The 26,214-nt window shown below is 41.1% G+C and overlaps 1 protein-coding gene across 1 annotated transcript in view; it reads left to right on the top strand.

Moving 5' to 3' along the window:
- Window positions 1-26,214, top strand: part of ADARB2 (adenosine deaminase, RNA specific B2 (inactive)) — a 304,005-nt gene that overhangs the window by 209,355 nt on the left and 68,436 nt on the right. The gene's annotated exons all lie outside the window — the stretch shown is intronic.

Genomic DNA, 26,214 nt, shown 5'->3' with positions numbered 1-26,214 from the left:
GATGTCCATAAACAAAGAGATATCCCATATCTTCCTTTTCCAGTTAATTTTTGCTGAGGACAGCACCATCCAGAGGAAATAGCAAAGACAAGGCATGTGTCTTTGTTAGAGCAAATTTTGTAGACAATTCTGCCTCTATAAAAGTTAAGAATTTTTGTATAGTATAGGCTTACTTTTTGTTTTGCATTCTTTTTTTTTCTTTTTCCAAATATGCCTCTAAAAATACAGGGAATGGTGAAAGCTGTGGAGTTTTCCTGGAATAAATGTAGAGATTACAGTTATATTCATACAGAAAATACAGACCTGAGGTACCTGCTTAGCACATCAACATTTCATAGTTGGTCCTACGCCAAAAGCTATCTTAGCATTACTCAGACTTCTGACAATTTTCTAGGTTCAAAGGAAGCCAGGATTTACAGACACTGTGAAGCATTACATGGGCTCATGTAATTTCTTGGATTGTTCTACTCTCCTAAAAGGTTTGATCCACCAGCACCAGGAGGTGATCTACCACCACAAAGCTCCCTTTCTGAAGGGAGTTGTTAATGTCCAGGATTTACTGCAAAGCACTAGGAGCTCTAAGAATTATTCTGCTGCTGGCTTGCTGTGAAACCCTAGGCAAGTCATTTAAATCCAATATTCCTGTAATAAAAAATGGGCATATTATATGAAAGAACACTTTAAGATCTTTAAATAGTGTGTAAATGCAAATAGGTAGTAGCTATTCCCATTAACATTAGTAAAGATGTTCATTAACAAGATGATTGATAGGATCTAAATCCTTTCTGTGACGTGATTGCCTACAGGATCCAGGAATTCTCTCTGGTGACCCAGAAGTTTTTTCCTATGTTTCCAAAAACAAAATATGAGAAATGTAAGAAAGCTTAAATACATCATAATCATCTACCTCTTTCCCTTTAATTCTGGTTTATAAACTCCATGTGCAAGTGGGATTCTAACACAATTTAATAATAACAGTGATCTCCACAGAGTGCTTTGGCCAGCCTGTCAGTTCCATCCACCCAGTGCTCCTCTGAAATATGGGTGACATTTATTTGAGAAATCCATGTTGTCTTCTGTCTTAATTATTTCTGGTAAAAAAGCCATTTGTCTTGACCAACTTGCCTGTCCTTCCCCATGCAAACCTAGCAGTGGAATATAAAGGGGAGTCTGTATTTGCATCCATTTGTCTGCTTTACTGACACCAGTGAACTTTGCTGGGTGGATCAGCAGGCAAATACCATGCATTCATCCACAGATGCTTCAGCATATTCTAAAACTATGCCACAAGTAATGCTACCTTGACATCTGATCTCTCTGAGATATTTCCTGGTTCCTCAGCTTTATGATCGTGTTCCATCCAGATGGACTGTTCCATCCACCCATGTCCCAAATTGTTTTAAATGTGACAGATTCTTCAGTTATTCTTTTTATGGCTTTTTCTCCTTTTTGTAGATTTCTGTTAGTGAAAAGGTGTGATTGAACTTTGTCATTATTTTTGAGTTTGTTATGCACTATACAACTAAAAGATTAGTCAGGCACTTTTAATGTCAGCATTCAGGATATTAATTGAGAGAGAAGCCTTAACACTGATTTCTGCAGACTTCCTTACTAATTGTTTTCATGAGTAGTCATAAAGGCCATGACACACAACCTGAGTTTGCGTTACTCATGTCACAACCCAGCTTCCAGTGACACTAACAGATGTGTTTCCAGTGACTTCTGCTGGGCTGTAGCTGGAGCATTACATCCAGAAGCATCTTTTCTTGTTCTGGCTGTGTTACGCAGCATTTCACGTCCTGACTCTTTGGTCACTGCTTCAGTTGGCCCATCTGGCTGTTTTGCCAGTGGAAGCAATGGTAACTGTATCAAAAAGAATGTTATTCTCATTGAGCTGTGGTCATAACCAGCCGCCTTGAAACTTGTTCTCTCTCTGATCTTCTGTGAGCCATATTTTCAAGGACACATTTCAAGCCATGTTTTCAAAGTTATACTTACTTTTCATTTAGTAGGGTCAGCTTGCTTTGTGTCCAGATCTTTTTGAAAGCAAGAGAGACAGAGTTTTAAATATTAGGGGTTTTTAATTTCTTTGCAGAATAAGGAGTAACTATCCAGCCACCGCTCTTTTTACATGCTTCATTTATTAGGATATCAGATAACTAACTCACTGATAGTAGGGAAAGGAAAACTAGATCAGCTCTAACAGTTTCACCCATATTTTTGAAAATTCTGTAGAATACAGGACTATGTTTAACTCCAAAGAATATTCTGCCTTTGCATATCTCTGTTCCTGTTCCCATGGCTGTTATCAGTGGGTTTAGGAGGCCAGAATATAGCCTTTCCTGATTTCTCCCTGTCTGGAAACAGCAAAAGCCAAAAATCTCACAATACTGGTAGCCCACCAGTGCTGAATTTATGGATTTGACTTTGTCCAAGGAAGTGTCAAAAATTTTACATGTTCTTATCAGCTGGACTCGTGACCATTGACATTTGTGCCTGGCTCATCACAGCTCCTGGGAACATGGTGTTCCTCGGCCTGGCCCTCAGGCGTGCTCTCAGCCTGACAACCACTTCCCTGCTGAACAAGGAGATTCGGTGCAAGATGTCAAAAAAGGCACCATATCCTCTACTCTGTCCTAATAGGTGCTGCTTACGCAAGAGGCTTCCTGTACCGCTGGGAAATGTAGAGCATAGACATAAATTCCTGCCGCACTGAACTCTTCTAATTCAGACAAAACAAAGAAATGCAAGAACAGCAAAGATATAAATAGATTAATTCCCTTAGGCAGCTGCAGTCCAACTTGCTTCTTCAGCTGCCTCTCCTGCCCCTCACTTGCCAATGCTGAAAATCCACCATGAGATTTTGAGAATTTTATATTATTATTGTTGGAAGTAGATGATCTTTAAGGTCCCTTCCAACCTAAGCCATTCTGCGATTCTGTGTTTTCTTAACAAAACATCACTGCACCTCTGATTTTATTCCCTGTCATTGTTCCACTATGTGTTTGAGCTGACTGCAAAGTTATACCCCCTTCCCTTCACCTCAAAAAATCGTACTTTACACCAGGAAAAAAATATTATCTCAAAATTTAAATCCAAAATAATCTAGCTTTTGACTTCTCTGCAGCTCTCAGTGGAGCTTTGATTCACTTTTGTGATTCTCATACAGGTGCAATGATGTCTGAAGTTCCAAGCACTTCAACATATATACAGTGAATAGGAGGTAGCTGAGATAAACCAGCTAAAATGATCAGATTTGCCCATCAATCTGCCAGCTACTGTTCTTTCACAAACCAGATGTCTTATCTGTGCTATGCCGCTGAAGTGCAAGATAAATACTATTGATGGTTTGGGGCTGGGCATACCGTGTTGATCTGAGTAGCCAAGAAAGAAGCCTGGAATGCTGCTAAACAAATGAATAATGGCAGAGATAAAGTGAATCAGGAGGATGGAAATTACAGTGCACCACTGTGCGCCATTTCCAAGTCACTAAATAATTGCTCCTTGTTTCCTAGAATACTTGGTCTGAACTCATACTGTCCATCAAATAATATGCAGTTTCTTCAATTATCAGCTTTTATAGAAGTCTGACAATTATTTCTCTCCACATTGGTAACTAATATTCTTGCAATCCAAAGTGGGAGATGACACTGAGGAGCGCTGACCCAGCCAGCCCTAATGAGACTGCACTGGTAGATGGCTGCTCACATGCTCCTGGACTTTCTCAGTGCAGTATGCTCATTTCAGGAGATCAAGGTGACCCCCAGCTGCATCTGACCAATTTACAGATTGTTTTTCTAATCTTGTAGTCCTTTCAATCTATCTCACTCAGTCTAAACAGCATTCTTACTGCTGTACAGAAGAACCATTAATTAATATTGCCATTAAAAAAATCTGTAATAGAGGGGTGCTTGGATTTCAAATGGATCTAAATTAAAAGCGAATAAGTGTGAAAATCACATTCACTCTGCTTTGAAATTGCTTAACGCTGCTGTTGCTGGTTCATACGCAGAGCCTCCAGAGCAGTAGCTGTCAGTTTGTTTATTTAAATGAAACCTCACTTTGTTTTTTGTGTATGTCACCAAAAATAAGCAGCCTGGTTATTTTTTCTGCTGCAAATAAAGCTAACCATCCAATTCCAGTTAAATCCCCTAAATTTCCAAAGTGTCATTTACAGACCAGAACTACCTGAGTATCCACACTGCACTGATTCCTTACCCTGTGCAGGTCAAGGATTCCTGCCAGCTGACTTCAGTATCACCCTGTAGAACAATGGCATGGGAAGAACAAGCACCATGTCAGGGAAAGCCCTGTACGTCCCACGCCTCTCATCTACTTCCCTCCAAAAGCCTGTTTCTCTGGGTTGTAAAACACTTCATTTCCATTCAGTAGCAATTGTTCCTGCCTCCTTCACTCTATTTCACTAACTATCCTCATTTGCCAACTTCCTTGCAAGCATGCCCTGTCACCTGTATTGCAATTAAGCCAGGGCTGAGGCTGGCAGTGAAAGATTTCACTCTGGTGCGAATAGGGACAGCACAGAGCTGGCACTGAGTTTTGAGAAGCTGTTCCAGTGTGTTTATGTGAAGAGCTTTGTCTCATCAAGTGACCAGGTACCTTTTTGTAGCCTTCTGTCTTGTACATAATGAGAAGCAGCTGCTAGGTGTGTATAGCTCTTAGACGCAAGAAAGGGAAATGGCTGGGACCGAAGAAATGCCTCTGCAGTACAAACAGTGTTTGATTTTCAGCCATCTCTTTCTGACTCTGTAGGTGAGGGAGGCAATGGGCAGAGCAATGGGCAGTCAAGATACTTACAGGATTACAGTTTCTTAAGGAAAACAATAGCAAAAGAACCACTTTAGAGGCACAGCATTCGTTCTCTGGACGCTGTTATTATTCTCCTGGCTGCTAATAAGATTGCAGGCTCACAGCTGACCACTTCCTACCCCTCATAGAAGTCCAACATAAAAGGTGATTATTGCCCCAGAGACATTACAGCTAGAGTCTTAGATGAAGAAATTGCCGTGTTTTAATGTATATAGTCCATGTAAGATCAAAGAGAGATGTAGAAGGGCCACCTACACGGAATCAGAAGAAACAAATTAATAAGGCAGAAAGGTCCCTGATCTTTTGCTCTTACAGTATCATCGCATAAGCATAGCTACATTAAGGGGCTTGCAAATGAAGTACAGTCATCACTACAAAATAACATCATTTGCATCAGCTACACTCTGACTAGCTGCTGCAGGAACAAGTGTCTGACATGACAAATGCATCTCCACCCAAACACGCAAGGCATTGGGGCCTGCCCATGGGACGCATCTGGGGAGGCTGTTTGACAGGCGCATGACTGTGCAGGAGCACATCCACCTTGCCTAGGGGATGTGGGCATGAGAACACCTCACTCCGTAGGGATATCCATGTCCCATCCCACATTCCCTGCTCCAGCCTTCTCACTGCCCTCATGGAGGGCAGCATCTGTCCTGCCAGAGCTGTCCAGGACAGGCTCAGTTGTGGCACTATGTATATTTCCCATCTACATCTCACTCTTCTGCTCATCAGTTGCAGGACCCTGTACCCCTGTTCCCCCCAGCTCATAGATAACTTCAGCAGGACACCAAAAGGTCCCTTCTGTACTTGTCTTTAAGTGAAAGTATAGTGCTTGCTTAACTAATAATAGATAGAGGGGTAATAATGGTGATAATTAGTGAATGAATGGCTGACTCCACTTACAGAAGTGAAAAAAATAATTTTAATATCTTCAAGGAAAAAATCTTCTAAGCGTAAAGGCATTTTTCTCAAGTGGATGTTTATATAAAATTAAAGTTTGTAAACAATGTAAAACCCTTCTTCTGCTGAAAAGGGGAGAATAAAAACATCTGATTTTCCTTTCCAATGTATCTGAGAGACCACTGTGATTAAAGTGCATTTAGAGTAGGGTGAGACTCATTTAGCCATCTGACTTAGCTGCTGGCTGCTCTGCCAGCGTAGCTGCTAACACTTTGTGCCATCTTTACTGCCACAGAATGTGTGTTTGATTTCTTCCTTTCAGAGCCTTCATTGCCCTCTAAATATGGCTAGTGAGAGGCACCAAGGACTCTGCTGCCTACCGTTATTTGCCAGACTGACCCAGCCTTGTCTATGCAGTGACCGATGGGATGGATCTGATTTGTGAAGAATTATAATTTGTGTGACACGTTATGGGGAGAGAATTTGTGCACAGCTCCGGCAACGAGCAGAGCTAGTTAGTACATGAAAGCTGAATCCCAGCCTGGTGTCATCCACACATAAAACTTCCCTCTAAACCAGGCACTCTCACAGCTGGCAGAGCCGCCTTTGTTGCTTTCTGGCTTTGTCAGGGAGCTAGGGACACTTCAAAAGGCTCCCAGCAAGCTGGACCTCGTTAAAGCTCCTGCTTCATCCTGCATTCTGACATTGTTTATGGTGCTTCATTATTATCTACTTAATACGAGCCATGATCGTTCTGCTCCGCTAAATGGAGCTGTAATACAAGCGCCCGGAGTGAATTTTTCTTTGGTCGACTTCCATGCAAAGCCCTCTCTGTCTGAGCTGGAGTGTTACACTTATGCCAAAACCCCCTTCTTTCACTATTTTTATCTGTAGTCACAACTAGGAAGCCTTAATTATTCAAGCAGCTCTCTCCTTCCATGAGCAGAGGATGAGGAGCGAGCTGATCCCATCCATTTGGCGATGCCTACCTCCCTCTTGTGGTGCCTGCGCCAGCTGCGATAGGACTTGATTTTAGAATGGGTGAGAACTAGTGGACACAACAGACTTCAGGCTTGTTATAATAGGTAACAAATGTTCTTTATATGTTCAGACATTTATAAAACCTAACAAAGTTAGAAAACTGGCTAAATATCCTTTGTTATTCCTTTAGTACTTTATATAAACACAAATGATTTTAAGTCTCTGATGGGAGTAAAATTTATCTGAGAAAATTTTGGGTTTTTTCACATGCAGCATATGTAATGCAAACTTTTGTTAAGATATAACATTTTTATGAACTCCTGAGAAACATAAATGAGAGGAGTAGGTAAATTAACTATCTGCTTTCACCACAAAGTTGTATTCGATGAAAACAATCAATATGCTCTATGTCTCATGATACCCGTCGGCTTCTTAGGCTGAGTTCTAAGAAATATAAAATAGGAATGTAGCTATAAACCTTTCCTCCTCCACTTTAAATTCTTCAGTATTGCCTTTAGACAAATCACATTACTTGTTCATTCTTCCTGGTTTTCTAATCAGTAAGTCAGAGTTTATTTTCCAGTAAGCTAAGCATTGTTTCCTTTTTGTCTTCTAAACTCAAGAAGGCATCTGATGTGAAAGAATCTAGCTATGATTGCTCTTAACCTACATGTCATCATATCTACTGCAGGCGTGAGTCACGTAATCAGACAACAGTAAAATCAGGGCCACTCAAAGATGTCACCCACATGAACCCATGCTACTGAAGCCACGCTGACTTGCTTTATGAATTCCTTGGGTGAGGATTTTATTCTTTATCTTGTTCACCTCAAAAACGAAAAGTCAAAAGAGAACATTCCCAGACAAACAAACTGAAATGAACAAAGTAAATGTGTTTCAGTTTGTTCAGAGAAGTAGCCTTAAAGTTCCATGATTTCTAGGTTTTTCTTTTATTTCATTGCTGAGTTCCTAGTTTTAGACCATTTTCTGTGAACTGGACACTATTACTTACAGAAATAATTACAGCTCCTTTCCCTCCTGTGTGGGTCATTGCTTTATTAGGTTAAACACAATGAGTAATGCGAGTCTCCGGGGTCCAGCAGGGAGAGTGAAGTCAGCAACACTGGTTTCATTTCTTGTTTGATAATTAGTTTTTATCCAAACCAACTCTGTCCCATACTTTTAAGGAATAATCCTCTCAGGGATATTAGAAAATAAACTCATTACTCCTGGATCAGCCCCCTCTTTTTCTTCCACTCTCCTTGATGCACACAGAAAAGTCACTCTAACCCTCTGTGCCTAATGACCCATGTACATTCATAATATGGAACAATAGTTCATAATAGCACCACAATTAAACTTTTAAGGCTTGGTTGTCCTGGTTATTGCAGAGAAATAGTGTCCAAGAGAGGTGCAGGAATGGAATGTTCCTGTTTAAACCTGATTGGGCTACACAGAAGCCCTCTGCAAACTGAGTCAGTGGCCATCAACACACAAATGCAAATGCAAATGCAAAAAAAAAAAAAAAAAAAAGGCAAGCTACAAAATAAGAGGGAGCAGTGGTTGACAACACAGCAGTCTAAAAGTCAATTTCCTTGAAGGCTTATGCACATGGCAGCAATGAGGGGGCAGATAACTGACTGACATGCACCAGAAGACACAAATCAGAGTAACACTGAAGTTTGTGTGCTTATTCATCAGCAATCCAAACGAAAATGGAAACTCATCACATAGCTGTTAGAACTGTCCCCTGAGCCAAAAGTTGGCTGTTGTACCACTTGGAACAGCAGCATGATTCACTCAAGATATTTTGCCATAATAATGCTAATAGAGGCTCATAATACGATAACATGGAGAGAAGACGAATGGTTCACAAGCGTCACCATTCTGGAGAACACCCTGACAGATGCTAAAGGCAGTTATCAGCTAGCACTTCAAAAAAAGAAAGAAAAAGAAAAAGGAAAGAGGGAAAAGTAAAAAGAAAAATCCCTGTCACACACATAATTATGGATCATATGGATCATTGAGTTTTGCTGTTCCCAGACAGGACTGGCAACACGTTAGAACACTGTCATATTTTGCTGCCTTTTGAATGGATGTTCTCCCTCAGCTTAAGGCCACTCAGCATCTTTTCTTTCAATGCACAGGGGGAGCGAACATTGTATTATTAGTGTAGGCTGATGGCTATGACTTTCTGATATTGGCTTCTGGTAATAGCTCTGCTCTCCTGGAGCATGTCTTTGGTGCTGAATGACTTGGGGGAAGTCACTGGAAGGTTCATCATAGCACAGCAATCATAATATAGAGTTACCTGGACATTAGCAGAACAGCAGATAGGTGTTCTTAACACAGAGACATCTGTGCCCATTTTGTGTTTGTCTTCTTCAAAACTACGCCTTCTTCAATGCCCCAACACATTCCTCCTGATCATAACTCATGCACGTTTTTCTAAGTTTCTACATGATCTAACCCAGCAATATTTACTGTTTACTCTGGCAAACAGTCTCAGCATGGCTGGAGGAGTCTGTGCATTGTGTTTCTCTTTCCTGTAGAGTCCAGCTACTAAGCAGAGAGTGAGACCTCTTAAGAATTCTTTATATATAAAATAAAAGTAATATTTTTCTCATTAATTCACAAAAAATATTTTTGAAAGACAAAACACAAAATATTGTCATGCAAACCCTCAACTAGAAATTTTTTTTCTTTTTCTTTTTTTTGGTGTGGGACATTTTTGGTTGCAATCATAATAATCATAGTAACAGCAGTGCCCTTTCCTTGTCCAGGGCAAGCTGTGTGTTTTACAATTTGACTTTGAAGGAAATTAAAGTACAAGAGGGATGAGTCTGCTGCTGTCACCATGTTCTGAAGAACACTGACAGGAGTAAATGAGCAACATTCCCCAAAACACTGACAAGCTGCAGTGCATAAATTTTCCTTTTAAATCTTGTATTCATCAAAAAGAAATTAATGTGACTTATATATCAAAACTCAAGCCAACGAGCCTAACTAGAAAGTGAGAGTCCTGCAGGCAAAGTCGCAGCCTTGTCATGTAAATGAGCTGAAATCAAGTAGATATCTGAGCAAAGAATCGCTGTGGCAGAACAGGAGATCTTGTGCAAATCAGAGAGATCTGCTGGGGAGACCTCAATACCCACAGGTCAACAGCTGAATGCCAGTGCGGCTCAACTGAGCAGCAGCAGAGAAAGAAATGTTGCAAAGACGTGTTGGGATGGGGGGGAAGCTTCCAGGATGCCTTTGACAGAAAATGATCCAGGCAAATTAAACATTCATACTGGTGCGGTTAGCAGACTATTATTTCTGCCTTTTGAAATGCGAGATGTTGGTGTCTAGATGGGAGCAGCTGGTTTGCTTGTTCCCAGCTGCAGATATGTTCGGAGTTTGGTGGGGTCTGGAATTAATGTTCAAAATATAGGAATTCCCTCAGGTAAGGACCTGAGAGCAGAGTTTGAGGGGCAGAACTCACACCTGGGGTAAAACTCAGGCAAAAACTTCAAGTCTGGGAGGGAAACTTTTAGCTATTGCACAGACAAGAAGTGAAATCCCAGTGAAGGGCTCTGTGGTGCACATAGGGACGTGCTTTGCTGGGAGTAGGAGTCGTGTTCTGCTGCCCACATCACGTATTACATTCTGGGGCTTATTTCTTTGCATCTCTGCTTGCTCGCATTAGAAATATTAAAAATTCTTTATGTGGTTGTGAAATTAAGGTGATTAACTGAGGCAACATAAACTAAATTTACTCTAACATACGCGGGCACAGAGCCACAAAGTAATGTGGGAAGCTAATGCCTTTATTCCATATTCCCAGAGGCATAAACCAGAGCAGAATTTGAGTCTGTGGATTTGTAGTGAATAAAATATCAAACTTACTCCGAAATATGTTGCAGCTGTTTCTCATTCCATCATGCAGCTGATAAATAGCTAATCTCCGGTTCAGGCCTCTCTGTTTAAATAGGCGCAGTAAAAAGTTCAGCTATCTCTGCCTGAACTACTTCAGCTGAATATCCTTAGTTCACTGCTTCTGGCCCCTATTAAATGCAATTCAGATAAAGTCTGTTTTCTACTACTATTTGTTTTTCTCTTGACACTGTTGTTATCTGCTCCTGCTAAAAGCTTTCAGACGGGAAGAATAATCTACCGAAAAATGTATTATTTAGCAAGCGCAAGTAAGCATCGCTAATGTTAGGAGGACAGAGAACTTCCTCTTTGTTAGCCATTAATACATTGCTCTCTATAGGCCGCTTTAGCCCCACCATTAGAACTGATCATTTTGCAGAGCTGGAACAGCCCCCAGAAATGAGATGACTACATCTTCCCCTGCGGCATAGCCAACGAGCAGTGGGACATCCTCTTTCCATTGTACCGCCTCTGGGTTTGCTGCGCTTGCTGCTTACCTCACACACCTGCTTCATGAATGTCACAAACAGCTTCTTCAGCCTTCATTCCCTTTCCTGGCTCCAGTCTGCCCGCTGCTAATTTCCAGTCTCCTTTCTCACGTTCCCGCTGTTGGGAATGGTCTCCTCACCCAGCCGGGAGCAGGCTGGGGCTGAGAATAAGGAAGCAGCTGTGAGAACAATTCAGTACAATTTTGGGTCAGATGTTAGGTGCCCCGTCCTTGTGATAATCATCTGCATTAGAGCACATTAACATGATTGCACATGCAGTAAATTAGCAATGCTCTGTGCCGAGGCACAAAATCAAGTCCAATAATACCACAAGTGTGTATGAAAAACAACCGTGATCACTATCTAATTAATTAATAACTAGTTACTGATGAAGAGTGGAACATTTGAAGCTAAACGCGTCCTTGATAAGGCCAACAGGGTTGTTTTAACACATCGTATTTCACCGTAAGATATATAAGTACAAATAATTGCTTCCACTATATCATGGCATTAGTTCCACGACAGTTCAGCTGATTACTTCAAGGTTTTATCTGCGTTTTGTAGCTGCTAGATCTGTTACCATTTTGCACCTTGTTAGCCAGGAGTGAAACACTAACGTCTGTTTACATGTATTGCATGTAATGTAGCAAGAGAAGCAGAATCAATACAATAGATATATACAGTACCTGCATCACAAAGGTTACTGCGCTCAGAAAATAGCTGATGAAGACCCGAGGTAATGAGCTGAAACATCCTGAAAGTAATTCCTAGCAGCACTAAAGACAATAATATAACTTCCCTTGACATGGGTAATCCTCCACAGACTGAGGGAAGAGTAATTTTTTCTGGAAGAGAGTTTTGTGGTCAGCTGAGAGTTTGAGTGAGATATGGGCTATACCTTAGGAGTGAGGAGCAGCTCATAACTCAGGAGAGGTGGAACCTGAATGAAGTCACAGAGGTCATTCTCATTTTATCACTGGGGAAAGGACGCCCTGGACATCGCTCAGCCTTTTCATACATTTAGGTAGAGGGATAGTGGTTTTTTCACTGTGGATTTCATGAACAAAAAGCCTTTAAAACAATTAAAAATAGTTGCAGAGGGACTGTTTTCTTAGTGAGTCCAAAGCTAGACTCTTATACAGACACATCTAATGAAACATGTGGGGATTCTGTGATCCATGTAGAGGATGGAGCTACCAGCTAAACATTTGTGTTCTCTTTCAGTACATTTTTTGCTCCTGCAGTGCACTGTCTGGAAGAGCCAGTGAAGTCATCACAGATGTTTGCCCATGCTTTTATCTCCCTTCTTGATAGCAGCCATTTTTGTGATGTGAATATTTCTGCAGAAGGAGTGTCTGTGCCTGTTTTCAGATGGGCTTCCTAGCAAAATTATCATTCTGTGATCATGCTTTCTGCTGTGCCTCATAACATTTGAGACTGTTCAGCTATATTTGATGGCAGCAAATACCTCAGGACACTTAGTCTCTATCTGTACAACATGAAAACAGGGGCTCTGTAGAAGTGAGAGAAGCCTAAGGTTGTACAGGACAGGACAAAGCAGTTCTCCCCTGTGGGCCAGGCAGCATATTTGCAAAGCACATGGAGACATAGTGGTGTCTCCTTTTGGTGGTTTCTTCTTCTCTTCTTCACACAGGGGACCTGTACTCCCTCTTTTGTAGAGTTATAAGTCTGCTTAAGCCTGCAGAGTCACAGAGGGCATAAGAAGAGGCCTAGGATTAGGAAATGCTTCCCTATAGCTGCATAGTGGAATTCCTTGGGAGCAGGGAGGGAATTGTGCAAAAAAATGGGCATCTGGCAGCCTCATGGAGTGCCTTGTTCTGACCGCAGCCTCAGGCAGGAATCACAGAAACATCTCAGACTCTGAGGCCACCACAGGTTCAGAACCATCAAGCTGTGCCCAGCTGGAGGAGCTGACAGCAGTGCAGACCCGGCTCCAGCCTGGGAAGAGCCAGAGCTTGCGCAAAAGCCTACTGTGTCAGGGCAGCCTCCTCCTCTTACACCCACTCTGAAAGTCTGGGAGATGTGGACTTGTGTTTACTGCAAACGTGGCATCAGTGGGATCCCCAAGACATACCTCAGAGGCATGCCTGCAGTGTAATGAAGTCTCTGCATTCTGTGTTGAGGTAGCTGGCTGCCCTCTGCCTCTCATCCTTTCTATGGAGTACTGCATTGCACCCAGAAATCTTATTTCTATAGCTTATGTGGGCATTGTAGCATCAATCAGCTGTCAGCGTAGGAGCACAGAATACAAGAAGGGAGTAGATTTCTGTCATGCATGTTTGGACTTCACGGCACTAATTTATTTATTTTTTAATATAGAAACATTTTCATGTCTATGAGATCTGTGAGCCTATTTTTGCTTCATACAACACAGAGCAAAGTAGTGGGTGAGATTACTGTTAAGCACTGGAGCATGGCCTTGCTGAACCAGGGAAAGTGAACTCCAATATGTTCCCTACGTCTGAACCCATGTCTCAGGCCAGGACAAGACTGCAAAGGGAAAACAGGAAGTCAGCAATCTCAGTGCTTGATTGGTGAGGCCAAGGGAGCAGGAATGAACAAGACGTCATTTATTTTATTTGCATCTCTGGTGGTAACTCCAAAATTGATCATCTAAGTTTAAGTGAATTCCAGTAACATCTGTGAACAATTCCATTGTTTTTCCATGCAGTATGGTGCCAAGTCAAGGGACTGTTAATAATCCTATTAAAACTATTTCTCCTTCTCTCAAACAGTGGAATAAATTCAGACATGGAATTTTTAAGCTCTTTTTTTCTAACATAGCTGGTCCTGGTTTCTCTGGGATTTAACTGGCAAAAAAGCAGAAGACTGAGAAATGATTGATTAGAGGTTCAGCTGAAAATGTAGTCAGTTGTCTATTCATGATTCTACTATGGTACACTTGTTATAGAATAGGTGGAGCAGGTGCTAAAATCCTTTAGCAAAACTGAAGACAGCTGATGGTGACACTGGATTAAACAGGGACCTTTGTTGTCCTAGGCAGCTGTGAAGGGAGTTGCGGTGTGTTAGGGAAAGAGGATGGTCTGTGATACATCTGAGAGCCTTGTGGGCAATATTCCAGTAGTATGAGGTGGAAATTAAGTGGGTAACATGAGGACAAGCCTGTGGGAACCATAAAATCACCATTGTGATTTCCACTGAAGCCAGTGGCAAAATTATGTTGACTCCAGCTTTCCAATTTGGAGAACTACACTTAGGGAATATTTGGAAGGAAAAAGACTCAGATACTACAATTTAAAAACCACATTGATGGCTGTTCTCAAATAGCTGCCTGGCTCCCATTCATACCCTGAGGGTCTAATCAATAAAGCATAATTATCTCCTCTGTTTATAGGGTGATGCTTGTTCTCAGTTTGAATCGAGAACTATCGAAAGGCCATACAAAGAGGACCTGAGCGTACGCATGTATCAGGATCAATTCCGAGTTTAAATTGCTTATAATGGTTTTTTAATGCCAATGCAGATATCTCAGCATGGCCTAAAGAGAGGGTAACAAAAAAAGGAACTGGCTGTATCACCAGCTAGTTTTGCATTTGTAGTTAAACTTGAAACTTAGGCAAGAAATTCATAGTATTAAATACAGCATTTTGCACCTTGATGCCACAGCATTTGATTGTTACATTTCTTTTAGCTTTCTTTTCTCCCTGATTGCTGTTGAAAGATCCAAATCTCCCTCCTGTACTGGGTAGAACAGCACTGGACCCAGTACTCCAAGTGTGGTCTCATCAATGCTGTCTAGAGGTGAAGGATCACGTCCTTCAACCTGCTGGCAACACCCTTCCTAGCACAGCCAAGGAAGCTGTTGGCCTTTCTCTCCGGACCCAGTATTAACCCCTGGAGCACACCACTACTGTCTGGTCTCCAGCTACACTTTGTGTCACTGATTACCATGCTCTGGGCTTGGGTCATTCATTTTTAACCCACCCATTGTCCATTTATCTAATCCATACATTGACAACTTGTCTATGATGATATTATTGGAGATCATGTCAAAGAGTTTATTAAAGTTGAGGTAAATAACATCCACCAATTCAGTCACCTCATTACAGAGAGCTATCAGGTTGATCAAGCACTATTTCTCTTTCCTAAATCAATGTGTAATGTTGCCAGTCACCTTGTCCCTCCTGTGTTTGGAAATGTTTTTCAACACAGTTTAGTCCAACATCTTCCAAGGGCAGAGGTGAGGCTGACAGCCCTGTAGTTCCTGAGATCTTCCTTTTTCCCTTTCTTGGAGAAAGGAGTGACATTTGCTTTATTCCAGTCTTCAGTAACCTCTGCCAGTCACCACGAGCAGGAGCAGGATACAGCAGAATGTTTTCAATTTGTTTTTACTAATGAGCTGCAAGTTACTCAGCTGATTTCTGAAAAATCTACTATGATGCTTTCATGGCCCGTACTGTGCTGTAAGCTGGACAAGAACAATGAATGGCCCCTTCCGACTTCAAAGTCTTTGGCTTTAAAATTATTTATAATACTGTCAGATCAAATACAACACCTTTTTAAAGTTGATCTTGTCCCTTTAGCAGGGTTATTTAATAGTCCCAAATACTCTTGTTAATAATATGTGACAGACAAGTGTGATAGGAAAGCTTCCTGATTGCTCCTTGTGCAATATCATGCTGGGATTGCAGACCTATGCTCTGCTGTTTACGTTATCTGTACTTCACTTCAAACATATTTTATTAAGGTACTTTAAAAAGGAGAATGGAACATTTTATCATATTTTCCTGCCAACCCCCTCGTGTCTATTTTTTTCCTTAAAGAATTGTTTTTATCATCTATCTTTTACTGTGTATCACAGCATTATCTTCACCTGTTAAGGGAAAAAAATGAATGTTGTACAGTCAGTGCACAACAGACTGACAGCAAATCATGGCATGGATGTTCCCTTCAGAATGACAGTTATACCCTAGACAGCATAGTGACTAAATAACTCATTGTGAGAAACTCCTTTTCAAAGACAGTTGTTAAATTGAAGGTATTACCAAAAGAGAACATAAGAATTATTGCTTGCTCCATGGTCATTTTTCTTGAGGTAAGGATATCTGCCTCATTTTTTGCCTTCTGTAAGAAACAAACTGAAAGAAGCAGTCCAGTCCTCAGCACCACTACAAGATCATTATAGTTTATGCTGACTTCATATTTTCATTATAAACCCTGTTTTCCACATGAGTCTTGAGATCATTTGCAGGGTTCATTTGCAGTTCAGGCTTGTTTGAGGAAAAGTATTTTTTAATGTACCTTGAGGACTGAGCCACGCCCTTTTAAAATTTGCAGTAGAGTGAGAAAAAAAAATGAATGATTTCATATGTTTTCAAATTTTGATCTTTCGTTTCTGTATCAAGGATCTCAGTTTGAAGTTGAGGTTTTGCTGTCTTATAATGGGAAATTACTACTACACTGTTTAAATTAGAATCAACACATTCAGGTGAATGGCTTTATTTTCTTAGAAAATTTCTACATTTTCATAGTGAAAAAAATATTTAAAAAACTTTGCTGCGTAATTGCAATACAGAAACTCAGGTGTCTCATAATCTAAAGGCTGGGGGTATTTTGTCTTATTAGAAGATCATCAGCAGATCGGTAATCCTAAGAAACAGAGTAAGAAGACAGGAAGCCATGAAGGCAGGAAGGCAGAAAGGAAGGAAGGAGGGAACTAAGGAAGGAAAGAAGGAAAGGAAATCACTGTGACTGAGGAATTACTCCCAAAAGCTTCCTATGAAGACAACATTGTTGTGATGCCTTTTAATATCATTTTGTATCAATTTCTAAGACTGTGTTTATCCAGTGCATCCATGGCACATTTGTGTAGTGCCAATATTTTTGTCATGAATTTTTCCCCTTCCAAGCAACTTGTCCTCCTGTAGCCTTTCCTTTCAGAGGATTTTCAGTGCTCCCAGAGCTCTCCAAGGCAGTTAACTCTGTCTCAGCAATCTCAGGTGTCAGCCCCAGTGAATATCTCAGTGACTTCCAGAAGTAGCCTCAGTAGCCTTCTTTGCTCTTTCAGGTAAAGAAGGAGACAGCAGGTCTGGAGAACAGCAGTTCTGCCTGGTGAAGGCATCCAAGCCCTGCCAGGTGTTTGCAGTACCAAAGCTGCACGCTCCATGGCCTGGCTGCTGGGACGCACAACACAAAAATGCCACAGTCCGAGTGGAAGTGGAGGCAGTGGATTAATTCAACATCTACAGCAAATATTGTTTCAAGCCTTTGCTTTGGAGCAGGGAGTGGTCTCTGTAGCAGTAGAGCCAGGCCATTCTGAGGAGCCTCAGGGCACAGCAGTGTCTCCAGCTGGTATCACTAGGTCTGGAAAAGGAGGCCTGACCACAGCTGCAGCTCCCATTAGGGTCCATACAGTGTTACTCAAGAGAGGAGAAATGCTCTTTCAAGCCAGTTCCCAACACAGAGTCTGTCATATGCTCAGGCAGTTCCTGGCACTGTAACAGCTGACTGGGGACTCTGAATTCCCTCTGTTTCCCCATGTCCAGGAGGTGCTTTTGGTGGGGCACAACAGTGAGCCACATTGAAGGACCTGACTGCATCCTTTTCCCTGGGCTCAGCCGCAGCAGTGTCAGCTCTTCAGCAGAAAAATGCTCCTACCCACAGCATCCAAAAACAACAGATAATTCAAACTCCAGTTCAGTCCTGCATCTGCCAGTACAGCACTGCATATTGAACAGAGTCTTCCAGGTCTCTCATTAACATCTAGCTCTGTTTTTTTTACTGAATAGATGGAATACTCTAGTTAAGGCCTTGGTACATGACATTAATGGTCCGGATTTACCCTGAGCCCATTCCTATCACACATCATGTGTTGGTTTAGCAAGGGCCAGTTCTCCAATGTTTGGGCTCCTGTGCTTGGAGAGCACCCACTCCCTGAGCTGGGACAGCTCACATTGGGCACAGGACTTTGCTTCAGCCGTCAGTTTAGTGCTCAACACACAAAAACCTGCCCAGAAGGACAACTGAGATAACAAGACTTGTTATCCCAACCCCTGTTTTTGAGAGCCTGAAGGAGAAATTAAGATTGACTCTTGCTTAAAAATGAGGGAGGGGAGAGAAAAGCTTTGATCCCTCTCTCCCTGCCATCTTCTAAGTACATGTAGATAACATGACCACATATGGGTTCATAATGGTTTAGCTTTACACAGAGTTTAAAAGATTACTTAAATTCACCGAGTGTAAATTTTTTGTGTGGACAAAATTCAGTTCTACTGGAAATCAGTAGGCTTATCCATTTCCGAAATATTCCCCTGTGCAAGGCAGTATGAAATCCTGTAACACTTGGGTAAGTGATTCCATGAGATGCAGGTCAATGCCGAGTCAGGCCAGCGGACAGGTTCTGATAAAATCTATTTTCTGCCTCCCATTTAACATCCCACTTCATTTATTTTTTCCGATACCAGTGTTAAAATGACATCAGGATCCTAGTTTCATCTGGTAAAGATTAGGGACAGCGAGAGATTGAGAGGGCTGTTTGCAAAACTGTCAAGAACATGGAGCAGCCCAAGTGTAAAATCTATTCACCTTTACTTCTTGCTACTGATGGGTATAATAAGAAAATATTTTTCATTCATCCATCAAAAAAAGTTAGAGCTATTTACGCATATATATATGCAGAATGCATGATGTGATTTGGTTTAAATGCTTTAATCGCATGCATTTCAGATGTAACCTACTTGGAGCTCCACAACTGAGAATCTATCTCAAGTGCAGGCTGATAATAAGCATCATGAATCTTCCCTCTCCATCCCGCAGCACTTCGAGTCGAAGGGCTTACTTTTGCCTGGGCTTTCATGCAAGGGTTTCACTGAAGACAAAAGCAATTCCTTCTGCAGAACAGCCAATGCGCTACACAAAGACAGCCACTTGTTGGGACGAAGCACCGTAACCGCACCAGCAGCAGCGTCATTGGGATAATTTTCTTTTTCCCTAACAAATACTTGAGCTGGGAAAAGAAAAATACGTACAGAAAATGTCATGATATCATTACCACCCAAACAATGAGTGGGGACACGCTTTGTGAAACACCTTGTAAAACTGGTGTGCCTTTACAGTGCTTTTAAAGGGGAAAAAAAGGCACGTACTGCTCCAGCACATCGCAAAACACTGCACATGGAGAGTAATAGAAATACATAGAATAGTCTTTTTTTTGACGTGGGGAAAAGGCAAAAAGTCAATAAAGCAAGAAACAGTGCCCAATTGTAAAAGGAGGATCATTTTATTTCTTTCTAGGTATGCTTACAAAATATTTTCTTTCCCATCTCAGAACTGATGGCATAGGGAGAAATAGCTTAAACCATAGATTGTGGTGCCAACTAGATGAAAAACAGCTTTGCTGTAATGAATTTTGCTAAATTTCAAATGTACACACACATACTCATAATTGCAGAGGGAAATAATGAGCAATCCTGCAAAGTGATTTGGCCCAACTCATTTCCTAAAACAAATCATTTTGCATAAAATCTCAAACAGGAAAGATAAATAGTAAAAGTGTCTACGAATAAAACTTGGAATCTTATGTACCTTCCAGAAATATTTGCAAAATTATCAGAAATGCTCCGTGAATCTGATCAGAAATGGTTTAGTGCGAATTTTTTTCATTGTCAACACTGGAATTTATCTGGCATATTTACACAGATGAATCCCGTCTAAAGAGGGGGAAAAATATATCTTTTTTTTCAGGATTTTCAATTTTTGATTTTTTTTTTGTCTTAGCTTTACAGACATTTAAAATGTAGGATTTTTGCTCAAAAATTGTGACAAAGAAATTTGATATATTTATACCTCTCGAAGGAAGTCTGCTTGAATGAAGTGTAAAGGAAAGTTCATATACAGTGAAAACCTTTAGCATTAATTACTCCTGAATGTTTGTGAGTACCCAAAATCCTGACATAAAAGCTGTAATTTCTATGCAAAGTAGATAGGATGATTGAGTTATAATTAAAATGGTAATTATACCCTTAATGCTCTGTATTTGACTTTTAAAAAAATGTTATGCTCCAAGAAAAGCTATTTAAAGATCAGAGAAAAATGTTTGAAAAATGAATGTATTCAAGACATTCTAGATCTTTTAAAATCCCGTTATTGATTTTTACATGCTTTCATGTGTAGTCTGAAACATTTTCTTCATTTATTTTGGTCGATGGAAATAATAAAAAATCATTGGAACGTGAAAAGCTTAAACGAATGCAATATTCTCCCAGTTGATATTTAACATGATAAATATTTGAGACGCTGGGAGAGAGGCGGCAGCATCGCTCGCTGGCTACAAGCCTGGCCTTCATCCTCTCAACCAGCCACTGCCAGCGGAGCCGAGCAGCCGCTGGTCGCTCCGTCGCCACTTTGGATGTGTCACACTACACCCTGCACAGCTCCAGCATGGCATTTCCTCTGATCCCTCATTGACTCTTCTGAATTAAACAGAGAGCACCTAGAGCTATACATCAAATGTCAGGAGTGGCAGCCTGCTGGAACCGTATCAATGTCTGATGATGAATGGCTCGCTCCAAGGCTCACGAGGCGCTGGCCGTGGCAGCGCTGACACCCGGTGTGCTTTGCGCTCACTCAGCTGTGGTGCATGGCCGCAGCTGCAGGGCACGGAGGGAGGAAGTGAGATGTGCGTGCAGGAGCAGTTCACACATCTTTCCAAGCTGATGCCAAGCTTGTTTTATTCAGTGCATGTGCACCCCCTCGCCTGTGCAACTAATACATCCAAAATGGGATTAGGAGTCTTTATTCACTCTGCTACATGAATCCCTTCTGCTGCTCAAGTGATCACTAATCTGAGCAAGGCAAAAAGAGGACTGTAGTTTGCTAAAAGTAAAATCAGTGAAATTCTGTAGTCTTAGGTGCTCAATTTTTGTTGTATTTCTCACCATAGCCTCCATCCATTTACTTTGTGCATGTCACTTACCTTGGACTTCATGACTTTACATTCTTATTAATTTTTAGCTAAAACTAGAAGGTTTTCCTTGTGTTGCATGACATGAAACTAGTTTTTTCCTTATGTTAACAGACACAAATTTTATATCTGAGTGCTGAAATTTTGTCATTTCTGTAAAATACACTGCAGTTATTTCCTCATTTCTAGCTAGCTTTCTCTTGCTTGAAAGGGGAAAAGAGCCAGGGACTTCACTGCTTCTGGTCTGTTTTCTGCTCTCTGATTCCACCCATGGGTGGTGGCAAGAACCTCCTGACAGGTTCTGAAAATGAGGTAAAGTTAAACCATCACTGGAAGAAATTAGCAACATTTATGTTAAACTTGGTCCTTCTTCATCAGGTATTGGATATCCAAAAACTGGACATGCATTCATCTCACTAGCAGATCATTCTCCTGGCAACTCCTGCCATTTCTCCATTTCCATAAGGTCTCCTGGTTAATGGCAGGGATGATTGCATTTTCCAGTGCAGGCATTCAATGGCATCCTTAGCTCTCTGTGTTGTAGACTGTCTCTCTGCCCACTGCTAGATTGTAGCACCCAAGCCCAGCACTGTATATCTTCTCTTGCCCTTATACCTTGCATTCAGGTTTGCCTTTCTTCTCCAAGTGAACTAGAAGTGGCAGCATAAGAAAAATAAATGTCTAAAGAGTACACAAGGAGAGGGCTTAGCATGTGTTAACAATAAACCTCAGCAAAGACCACCTGGGACTGGGGAAGACACCACGAAAAAGCCAAAGAACAAAAAAATGCAAAGTAGGCAAATAGTGCATTAGAAAGAGTGGAGAAATCTGGAAGTAAGAGAAGGGGACAAGGACTTTTTCCTGTTATCTTCTCTTTATTCTTTTCAAGAAACGTTTATAATTTTTTTTCCCATTTAGAGCTGAGCCTCTTTCATCCCCTGTTTTACATAGTAGTTTGTAGTCTGTCTGCCTTCCATAATTGAGAGCTGCTACTTGTAAACCCCTGCAGTAAGTTCTGAGTGACTGATTTTTAGTCACTGAGATCTTTCAAAACAATACTAGTTAGCAAAATATATGCCACAGGTGTACATTAATGCCACTTGGCCCAACAAAAAGTGTTGTTAAGCATCAATGATAGCTATTAGCTATTCCAGATTTCTACAGATATAGACTGAAATAAAACAGGCAAATTTTTTAAAAGCTCTGAGTACAAAACTTGTCTTACAAAACAGCAGATATCTTCCAAACCAAAGTCTACTTCAGTAACAGTAAATGTTTCTATGAATTTCTTCAATGTTTGGCTCAGATTCTAAATTCTCTCCATATGTCAGATAACTATAGTCTGTCAAGGAGGCTTTGTGAGGAAAAAAAAAGCAACAGTAAAATCTTTTCTAAAATTATTAGTGATGGTAGATTTGGAAATCTTTTTTTTTTTTTTAACACTAAAAAGAAAGCATATTGAATATCCAAGTCCAATTGGTCTAGGCACATAGCAATTAATGCAGCTCATCCTGTTGTTGCTAATGGAGGATCTCAGCACTTGTGCTTCCTTTACGAAAGCTGGCATAAAAATGTTCCTGTCGTTCACACTAACTTCTTTCTTCTTTGTTTTGTGCTCATCCATGCCTTTTGGGCTGAGTTTTATATTTGAGGCTTTCTTAACTAAAATTCTGAGTAGATTGCTTTGTACTCCCTTTAATGGACTTTGCTAACCTCTTCAGAGATTTTTAGAGGTGTTTGTGGTATGAATGGTCCTGGGTCCTCAACCCTCCTGGGAAAGAATAACTGCCCTGGCAAGGAAGACTTCTTTCTTTCTTATTCTGAATTTTGTAGAACAGTTATACCTGCAAAGCTGGAGCAAGCTACAAAAGGATTTCATTACTGCCAGGTACCAAACCAGAAACAGAGCCAGCCCTTGGTCCCCCGTAGCCCATATAAGACATTTTCTCCTTTAAACAAGTAGTCCCTGATGGCAGTGGCATATCTGACTGCAATAGGGGCTCGTACCTGAACTTCATTTCTCAGCGGCTGCCTCCCTTAGTGAAGTCCTAGTCAATGTCTGCCATATCCTTCTGAAGGGACAACTGTGTTCCTTCTTGGAGGTCTTGTGGCTTTTGTTTTGTCACCAGCCCACACGCAATGCGAACAGCTGCTGATAGAGGCCCACGAGATAAGGTGACCCTTCAAACTCTTGCACTGTGCAACTGTCTCCTCACTGCATCATCAAGACAAGGCTATTGAGAAGGCAAAATCAGCATACCAACCCATGTATGTTAAATATGAGAGCACACAGATGGAAAGATGATTTTCCAGTGCCATCTCCCTTTGGGTTTGAATGGCAGGTTACAAAACCAGCCATTACAAAAAGCTGCATTTCATCTGTGGGGGAAATAAGTGTTCGTTTTGTCTTTTTGATGCAGACTGGAATGAGTTGTCCCATGCTGCTAATGTGATGATGCCACTATGGCAATGCTTTGCTTTGCCAAAGAGATTGACATACTGAGGCCATCTGCAAACAAGGACAGACATTTGGGCCTACAGTGAGACTGAGCTTTTTCAAAGACCACCAACCATCCAGCTATGCAATCTTGGAACTTACATATTTTGGGGAAGCTCGGTTTTTGTCTTTTTCTGTGGTTCATCAATGCATTTTGCAATGACATCAACTTCCCTGAATTGTCTCCCACTTTGTATCCTGAGAGTTTTCCCTTCATCTTTGCTTTGAAAGACACCTTCATATCTTTCTGGTGAAGTTTAATCTGTGTTTTGTGCAGGCTTTTTAGATTATCTGAACAAGAAGTATTAAAAACAAAACACAAGTAGTAAAGCCAGTCATGTTAAAACTCGGATAAACAAAAAAGGGGTGACACTTCTGCATCTCTGCTAGAAGCAGATGAGTGTTTTTCTTTCAACAGGGAAAATCTCTATGTGCTGAAGAAACCATCAAATACATTACATAAATTCAAGCAAAACTGTTGTTGAGATGTGTTGTAAATGTCAGCTAAAGAAAGTCTACTTAACCACTTTAATATATATAAAATGGCAATCTACAACTTGGCATGACATATGCATATATATATAAAGTACATGACAAAATACAGCTGAACCAATCATTTTAGCCTACAAGGGTAGGACTTCCTTATTCTGTTTTTTTCCCAGGTCTCAGGGTCCATCATAATTTCATTAGTCACTGAAACATATTTTACTGTGTTCCAAGGGCAATATTAAGTGCACAGGACTCCTGTTATTGGCAGTAAAAATTAATATCTAGGACATTTCAATAGGATCTGAACATTTCACTACAAAGCATGGAAAATGCATGAATGTAGAGCTAAATGGGGTTTAGGAGAGGGATTTTTTTCCCATTTTCTGGTGTAAGGAAATCACTTTATTCTGATCACCTACTTCTGGTACCACCTATTCATTGCTACACCACTGTAACTTAAAAGAGACAGAAGTAATTTTAATCTGCTATTGCAAGCCAGTAGATCTTGGCTCCCTGCCTGGTCAGGAGAGAGAAACCAACCCTGCCAGGAAGAGACAGCCAGGATATGGCCATTGCTTTGGTACTGCTTGACTCAGGTGCTCAGGAGTGGAAAGGAGGGTAGCTACTGAAATGTTCACCTAGAAATAACAAGACAAGGAATCACTCAAGAAAAACTGGAGGGTGCTCTGTTTCTTAAATCCACCTCCCCTAACACATCCTCTCCCAGCGTAGTTGGCTGCCTGGGGACCACAGCACTGCTTTCAATCCGGGCACCTTACCCTAGGATCCAAAGCTTGTTTTCCTCCACAGAGGCAGGCTACAGCTCGAAGTACCTTTTATTATTATTATTATTCAAGGAGTCAAAAATAAGTGTCACAACATTGTATTCTTTCACAGCACAGTCTGAATTGAATCGTCCTTTGATTTCTGATGGAAACAGAGTGGTGGGGTAACATGGGACACATCGTGAAAACTAACATGCAGATATTAGGTTTTAAGAACACACTGGGTTGTAAGAAGGAAGGAAGAAGAAATATAAGGAAGAAGCAATAAATAAAACCTTAATAGTAGTGTTGGTTGCTGAGAGCAGAGGCCCTGAGGGAGAACTGTATTGTCCAGCTATGTATTACCCAGCAATTTGTTGAGGTAGACATCCTTGGGCACCAGAGGGAAGTGGCAAGGAGCCATCAGTCAGAAGAAAGTGACTCTGTGGAGATCAGGGACAGCTAGAGGCATACAGCTTCTGTGAAAGGGTGTTTTGACATGAGAACCATAGAGTCGCGTTTCCCAGCTCAGTGACCTCGCAGAGTGCTGTCTGTGATGCGAAAAAGAAAATGTGCTCATTTCAGCTGTCACTGCTGCATGGACAAAATATTATTATTATTATTACCGCATTATTTCATGGCTAACCAAATGTTAAAATGCAGTACATCACCCACCACTTCTCCACTAAGGGATATGATGTTTTTTCTTTCTTAATCTCTCTTCTTTTTTCTTTTTTTCCTCTCTTTTTAATCAGTTTCATTTCTTAATAGATGCAGAAGTTGTTGTGGGAGTCAAACAAGCGGTGCTCAACCTTTGCAAGAGAGCAGAGTGCTTTCAATGTTTTGTCAGTTGCAATCAATGAGAGCAAGTCTGATGTTTTTCTGTTCCTAACTGAGGTTTCTTTCCATTCACCCTCCAAAGAGCAGCATCTATTTGCAGGGTGCAATGACTGCCGTACGTCTCCTGTGATGAGGAAAGAGCAAATGTCCGACCAGGTTGGAAAGCATATTATGCACGCACATTCATACGCACAAATGTTTTCATACACCCTTTACCCATGCTACTCCGCAAAGAGAAAGAAAAATGCACAAACACTGCTAGAGGGGTCTTTGCCAACCTGCTACTCACCTGTGAAAATGAACTACCTAGATTAATTACCTGACAAAGGCTGGACCACAGCTGTCAGCTCAAAACAAAGGAGTAGCTTGTCAACAAGAGCCAAACCAGGAGACATGCTGGAAACAATTTTCTCCAGGGCCTTGAGTGTACTGGATTTTTCCTTCCCTTCTCTTCCCTTTTCTCTTTTCTCTTCCCTTTTCTCTATTTCCTTTCCTTTCCTTTCCTTTCCTTTCCTTTCCTTTCCTTTCCTTTCCTTTCCTTTCCTTTCCTTTCCTTTCCTTTCCTTT

Source organism: Numida meleagris, chromosome 2 (genome assembly GCF_002078875.1).
Source record: "Numida meleagris isolate 19003 breed g44 Domestic line chromosome 2, NumMel1.0, whole genome shotgun sequence".
Classification (NCBI taxonomy): Eukaryota; Metazoa; Chordata; class Aves; order Galliformes; family Numididae; genus Numida; species Numida meleagris.
The sequence above is the reverse complement of the archived record's forward strand: the minus strand, read 5'-3'. Positions and strand labels throughout refer to the sequence as shown.